Here is a 6,998-nt window from a genome sequence, read left to right as displayed (position 1 = left end):
AACATTTGTCTATAGAGACGTACATAGGGACCTGGATTTCTAGAATGGGATTCAGGCTTGATGGGCACAGGAAGATGCTACTTTCTTTCATGGCTTGCCCATAAATCATTAGAAATGAACAGAATCTCAAGGTTAGTCTTGTGACATCCTCTGCACTGAATTTACCTGACTTTCTAATGAAACCTTGGGATTCTCCAGTTGCTGATGGAGAAAGAAGGCATGAGGTACTTAGTGAACAATAGGTTTAGCCCCAGGAAGTCATGGTATCTAACTGAAATCTGGTCATGATGTGTGGCTACTCTGTGGCTTAACACATACAGTTTCACACAGGTGGATTGGAACATTCTATGTAGGCATTGAACATGAGCCATTGCAAGAAAACCTCTTCTTAGTGGATCTCAGTGCCACCCAGACATTCAATGCTGGTTCTTCCTCATGGGTCTCCATGTAGACCCAGAAAACTCAGGTCCTGGTCTCTGGGTGTGCTGGGCTAGGGCATCTGTGCATAAGACAGGCCCCATTGTCCCACTCCCAGTGCTGCAATGGTGTCCATGCTGCACATTGATCAGAGCCTCTGGGCCTCCCCAAAACTTGCCTGTCATCCACCTAGGTAGTCTGTCCACAGTTAAAACTTTGGTGCCGCTTGAAGGTACCCAAATTCCCTTTCAGCAAAATAGTAGAATCATATAGGTAGATAACACTTGTAAATATTTCAAAATGAAACTGAATCAATTACAAGCTCATTTGATGGGGCGCGGGTAGCACATAACTGAGAGATCTTCCTCTAACACTTTCCTCTACTGAGGACTGGGCTGATGGGGTTATGCAGCAACCTTAGCCTTAGTTTCTTCTCCCAGTCTTCATTTGAGGTATTCTAAAGCTGCCTGTGGACATGTTTTAATTATGGCTTGAATAATTCTTTACACATAGTGAACTAGAACCCACTTTGATGTGTAAGCAGACTGCAGCTCACTCTTGGAACTGGTAGCAGAGTCTGGGCCAAGCACAGCCTGCCTCTCTGTCACCCACAGAGTGATCTTTGTGCCTTGCTCCCTCTTTATGATACTTCCTTTTCTCGGGCTCTAAGTCTAGCTTGCACATGTGAGGCAGGCGGAAGGTTCTGAATGGTATTCATTCTGTTGAATTCTAGGATCAAATAAAGTCAAGGAAGATCTGCATAATGAGATCTGTCATCATGTGTTCTTTTAAGAGTTATCATGACTAAAAAGGGACTTGAAGATACTCTGGTACCTCCAGACCCCTTGAACACTGGAAGAATTGTGAGGGCACTTTGTTTTCTCAGATGCCTGGGGATAAAGCACGCACCTCTATTTGAGTTTCTCAGCATTTGACTCTAGGTTAATTTGCTCTGTGAGCGAGCACACAACTGTAGGATTTCATAACAAACAGAACCTGGTTTGTAAGGGTGGCCGGGTCAGGAAGTGGGGACTGGGTTTCACTCTTGGCCTCTGAAAGATGCAGAGTCCTTTGTGCACCTCTATCCAAAAACTCTACAGCCCTTTCTGGAACACTGGCCAATTTTATCTCCACAATTTAGAAAGCCCAGAAACCATGCTATTCTAGAGAAATGAGTGAACTTCATCAAAGCTAACTCAGGGAGCTGGCGACATTTCTCAGTAGTGGAGCACTTGCTAGCATGTGGAAGAGCCTGGGGTCCATCCAAGGCATCACAGAGATAAGTAAACAAATAAATAAATCCAAAAATGATGGGACCGCATTGGTAAGGTTTAATTGGAATAGGGCTGTCTATCTGTTAGAAATATTCAAAAAGAAAGAACCACAACCCACATGAAAACAATGGGATGCATTCTTTAATTGGTCTGGACAGGTGGGCCAAATTGATGTCCTGAAAGATTCTCTTCCAGAAACAACTGGAAAAGCTGGCTTGGTGGTGCTCAGCTGTAGTTCCAGCAGGTCAGGAGGTGAGGCAGGAGGATGGTAAATTCAAAGCTAGCCTCAGCATTTTAGTGAGGTTGTAAGCACGTTTGTGAGACCCTGTTTCAAAATCCTACCCGGAGATGGGGCTCACTGATGTGGCACCCTTGGGTTCACTGCCTGGTCGCCAAAACAATAACAAACAAGCATGAAAAACCAGCTGCAGTGGCACATGCCTGGGATCCCAGCTACTTGAGAAGCTTGATGATTTTATTACTTCTCCCAAATTTAATAAGTGGGGCATGAGCCATCCTTATTTTTTCCAGTCCCTTGAGATGCAATATTGGGCCATTTATTCGAGATCTATTATCCTAATGAAGCTATTTTTTGCTGAGGACTTCCCAGTTAGAATTGCTTTTGCTGTATCCACAGGTTTGAATATCTTGTGTGGTCCTGTTCACTGGTCTGCAGGCATTTTACACTTTCTTTTTTTTAATTTATTTTTCTTATTTCTTATATACATGACAATTTTTTGATTTCTTCAATGACCCATTGGTTGTTGGGGAACACGCTGAAGAATTTCCATGCTTTGTAACTTTCCAGGTGTTCCCCCTGCTATGGATTCCATTCTTATTAAATTTACAGAGATTTATTTTGAGAATAAATGGAGAATGTGTCCTGTGCTGTTGAGAAGGTTGTTTGCTCTGCAGTGGTTGGGTAGGATGGTCTGTAAATGTCTACTGTGTGCAGAGATGATCTGTCGAGGGCTGAAAAGGGGAGTTGACTGGGCTGGGCATGTGGCTCAAGCAGTAGCGTGCTTGCCTGGCATGCATGCTGCCCAGATTCCATCCTCAGCACCACATACAAACAGATTGTGTCCGCAAAAAAAAATAAATAATAAATATTAAAATTTTCTCTCTCTCTCTCTCTCTCTCTCTCTCTCTAAAAAAAAAAGGGGGGGGGAGGTAGTTGAATCCCCACTGTTCTTACTGTGTTGTGGTCAACTTCTTCTTTTCCATTCCACTAACATCTGTTTTGTACCAAAAAAAAAAAACAAGTAACCCAGTCAACAAATGGGCCAAGGAGCTGAACAGGCACTTCTCAGAAGAGGATATACAATCAATCAACAAACATATGAAAATATTTTCATCATCTCTAGCAATCAGAGAAATGCAAATCAAACTACTCTATGATATCATCTCACTCCAGTCAGAATGGCAGCTATTATGAAGACAAACAACAATAAGTATTGGCGAGGATGTTGGAAAAAAGGCACATTCATATATTTCTGGTAGGAATGCAAATTGGTACAGCCAATACAGAAAGCAGTATGAAGATTCCTTGGAAATTTGGGAGTGAAATTACCATTTGTCAAAGCTATTACTCTCCTCAGACTATACCCAAAGTATTTAAAAACAGAATCCTACAGGGATACAGCGACATCAATGTTTCTAGCAGCACAATTCACAATAGCTAAACCATGGAGCCAACTTAGATGTCTTTCATTGGATGAATGGATAAAAAAATGTGGCATATATACACAATGGAATTTTACTCAGCATTAAGAGAGAATAAAATCATGGCATTTACAGGTAAATGGATGGCAGTGGAGAAGATAATGCTAAGTGAAGTTAGAAAATCCCCCTCAAAACTAATGCCAAATATTTCTCAGCTTTAAGGAGGCTGACTCATAGTGGGGTAGGGAGGGGGACCATGGGAAGAATAGATAAATTCTAGATAGGACAGAGGAGTGGGAGGGAAAATAAGGGTGCAAGGGATTAGCAAGGATGGTGGAATAGAATGGACATCATTATACAAATACATGTATGAAGACAAGAATTGGTGTTAACATACTGTATATACAACCAGAGATATAAAATATTGTGCTGTATACATGTAATAAGAATTATAATGCATTCTGCTGTCATTTATTTTTTTAAAAAAATCAAGTAAAAATATAACAACCTATTCCTCTGATAGGCAGAATGACAGCTTTTAAAACTCCGCACCCCAAAATTTTATTCAGCAAAAGAACAAGGTACCCAAGTCACTTTTTCTTTTTCTCCTCTGTTTTTCCCTCTTGGGTACCAGGAGTAGAAGCCAAGGACACTAAACCACTGAGCCACAGTTCTAGCATTTTTTTTTTTTTTTACTTCAGTAAATACGGAGTAGTGGGGAATTGCTCCTCCAGGCAGGAGACCCCTCCCACATGGGTGTCAGAGGGAGATCTTATACCACTGTAGCCATGGTAGAGGGTACTTTCTCCTTCAGGTGGGTGACCCCTCCCATCTGGGTGGCTGTGGAGTTCCTATACCACTGCAGGCAGGGTAGAGGGAACTCTCCCCTCCAGATGGGAGACCCCTTCTATCTGGGTGTCCTGGGTAGAGGGGACTAGCAGCTCCAGGAGGGAGACCCCTTCCACCTGGGTGTCAGGGGGAGTTCTTATACTGCTGCAGGCAGGGTAGAGGGGACTTGCCCTTCCAGTTGGGAGACCCCTCCCACCTGGGTGTCTGGGTGAGCTCCTATACCTCTGCGACCAGGGTAGAGAGGATTCGCCCCTCCAATTGGGAGACCCCTCCTACTTGGATGTCGAGGGAAGCTTGATTACTTCAGCATCCAGGGTAGAGGGGACTCACTCCTACAGGCAGGATCCCCACCCAGCTGGCTGTCAGAGGGAGCTCCAATACTGTGACAGCAAGGGTAGAGGGAACACGCCCCTGCAGGCAGAAGATCCCTCCCACTTGGGTGTACTAGGAGCTCTTATATGGCAAAAGGTAAAGTAGAGGGGACTCGCCCTTCCAGGCGGGATACCTCTCCCACCTGGGTGTCAGGGAAGCTTGTATACCGCGAAAGCCAGGGTAGAGGGGACTCTCCTGTCCATGCAGAAGACTACTCCCACCTGTGTGTCTGCAAGAGCTTGTATATGTTCACAGCCAGGGTAGAAGGGACTCATTGCTCCAGGAGGGAGACCCCTCTCACCTGGCTATGGGGAGGCCTCCTATACCCCCTTAGCCAGTGTAGAGGGGACTGGACTCTATAATCAGGAGTCACCATAACCTGGGTGTCAGGGGGAGCTCCTATACCACCAGAGTCAGAGTAGAGTGGACACGCATCTCCAGTTGGAAGACCGCTCCCACCTCGGTGTCAGGGGAAACTCATATACTACTGCAGCCAGGGTAAAGTGGACGCACACCCCCAGGCGAGAGACCCCTCCCACCTTGGTGCCAGGGCGAGCTTGTATTCTGCCTTAGCCAGAGTAGAGGTGATTCGCCCCTCCAGGTGAGAGACCTCCTTTCACCTGTTTGTCAGGGGGAGCTCTTATACTGTTGCAGCCATTGTAGAGGGGACTCACCCCTCAAGGAAAGAGACCACTTTCCCCTCGGTGTGGGGAGGAGCTCATGTATCTCCACAGCCAGGGTGGAGGGGACTCACCCTTTCCAGTGGGAGACACCTCCCATCTTGGTATGGGGGAGAGCTCCTAAACCACAGCAGCCAGAATAGAGGGGATTCGCCCCTCCAAGCAGGAGACCCCTCGCACCTTGGTCTTGGGAAAGCTGGTAAACCCCTGCAGCCAGGGAAGGGGAAAATCACCCTTTTAGGCCGGAGACCCCTCCCACCTGGGTGTCAGGTGGAGCTCATATTTCCCAGCAGCCAGGGTAGAGGTAACTTGCACCTCCAGGTGAGAAACACCTCCCACCTATATCATCTTATCCAAGGTAATATAAAATAAAAATAAAATATATAAAATAAATATATAAAATATATAATATGAATAAAAATAAAAACTAAAAAAAATTTTAAAAAAATTAAAAATGGGCTGTGAATATAGCTCAGTGGCATAGTTCCCTTGCATTCAAATCTTGGTAGCCAAACTGAATAAATGAATAATTTAATTAACTAAGTAATTAATTCATAAAAATGAAAAAAATACTGAGGATGTAGCTCAGTGGTAAAGCTCTCCTGAGTTCAATTTCCAGTGCAAAAAATAAATAAATAAATAAAAGAAAAAAAATTTAAATGAATTCAGGACCTAAATATTTTTTTAAAAAATGAACATCTATACTCATAAAATTTCTGCAAAAATCTAACTCTTCATAGAATAGTAAAGACCAAAGCTTGGAGATGAGATACCCAAGGCCTAATGAACAAGCAAAATTGAATTTCACAGGGACTTCTTGGTGGAGGGACACTGAGAGCCACTCCCTCCACACCAACCTTGTTGTTCAAATGTGGCTTAATGAGTTTCAACAGTGATTCCTAGTCATCTATTAATTCCCTCCAATAGGGTTTGGACCAACCAGGAAAAGTCCATCCTGGCACTGAGATAGAATCAAACCCTAACCATTATGTGATACATCCAGAGAAAAAAAATCTTCATGCCAAGGGGGAAACATAAATCGTGCTCAAATCAACAAGCAGTAACTGTGTCAAATCCTGATGAAGGGCAAGCAGGGTGCTGCGAAGTGAAGTTCCCTAGTCATCCCTGCCTGATGGCAGGAACTATCACAAACCAGTCAGCCCCAACTTCAGCTGTGCATAAAATCCTCCCTAATCCTCACCCCCTCCATTTTTTCAAAGAGACCACCTGTCCAGTAGCCACCTATTATCCTTGAACTGAGGCCACACTTGGTACTGAATCTGTGTAGCCAGTGATAATTGATTCAAAGCTGCCTTTGACACTCTGTCTCCCTTTGCATCCTGGATGGGGCTCTGACTCATCTTTCTTTAAGTGTCCTGCATTCCTGCCCTATTATGTCTGACTACACTTTCTCTTTGGAGAGCTACTGTCTGTTATGACTTAGGTTGATGGTTAACATCTACCTGCCTCCTGCACCAAGTCAAGTGTGGTAAGAAAAGGCAGGGCTCTGGCATGAGGTCACCCTTTCTGCTGGCTACACACACACAAATGCCAGAGAAATTTAGAATTCAGTCAGAGACTAGACTTCAAATGTTGTGGAACCTAAAAAGCAATTAGGCCTCTGAAATAGCCTTAGCCCTAATTTACTGCACACATAGGAGATTAAATGTGGGTCATTTGTGGTAATTTATTATGTGAAACAGAAACCAAAAATAACCTCAACTGTAAGTATCCAACTGTCATG

Source organism: Callospermophilus lateralis, chromosome 7, assembly GCF_048772815.1.
Source record: "Callospermophilus lateralis isolate mCalLat2 chromosome 7, mCalLat2.hap1, whole genome shotgun sequence".
Lineage (NCBI taxonomy): Eukaryota > Metazoa > Chordata > Mammalia > Rodentia > Sciuridae > Callospermophilus > Callospermophilus lateralis.
Note: the sequence above shows the minus strand (reverse complement) of the source record.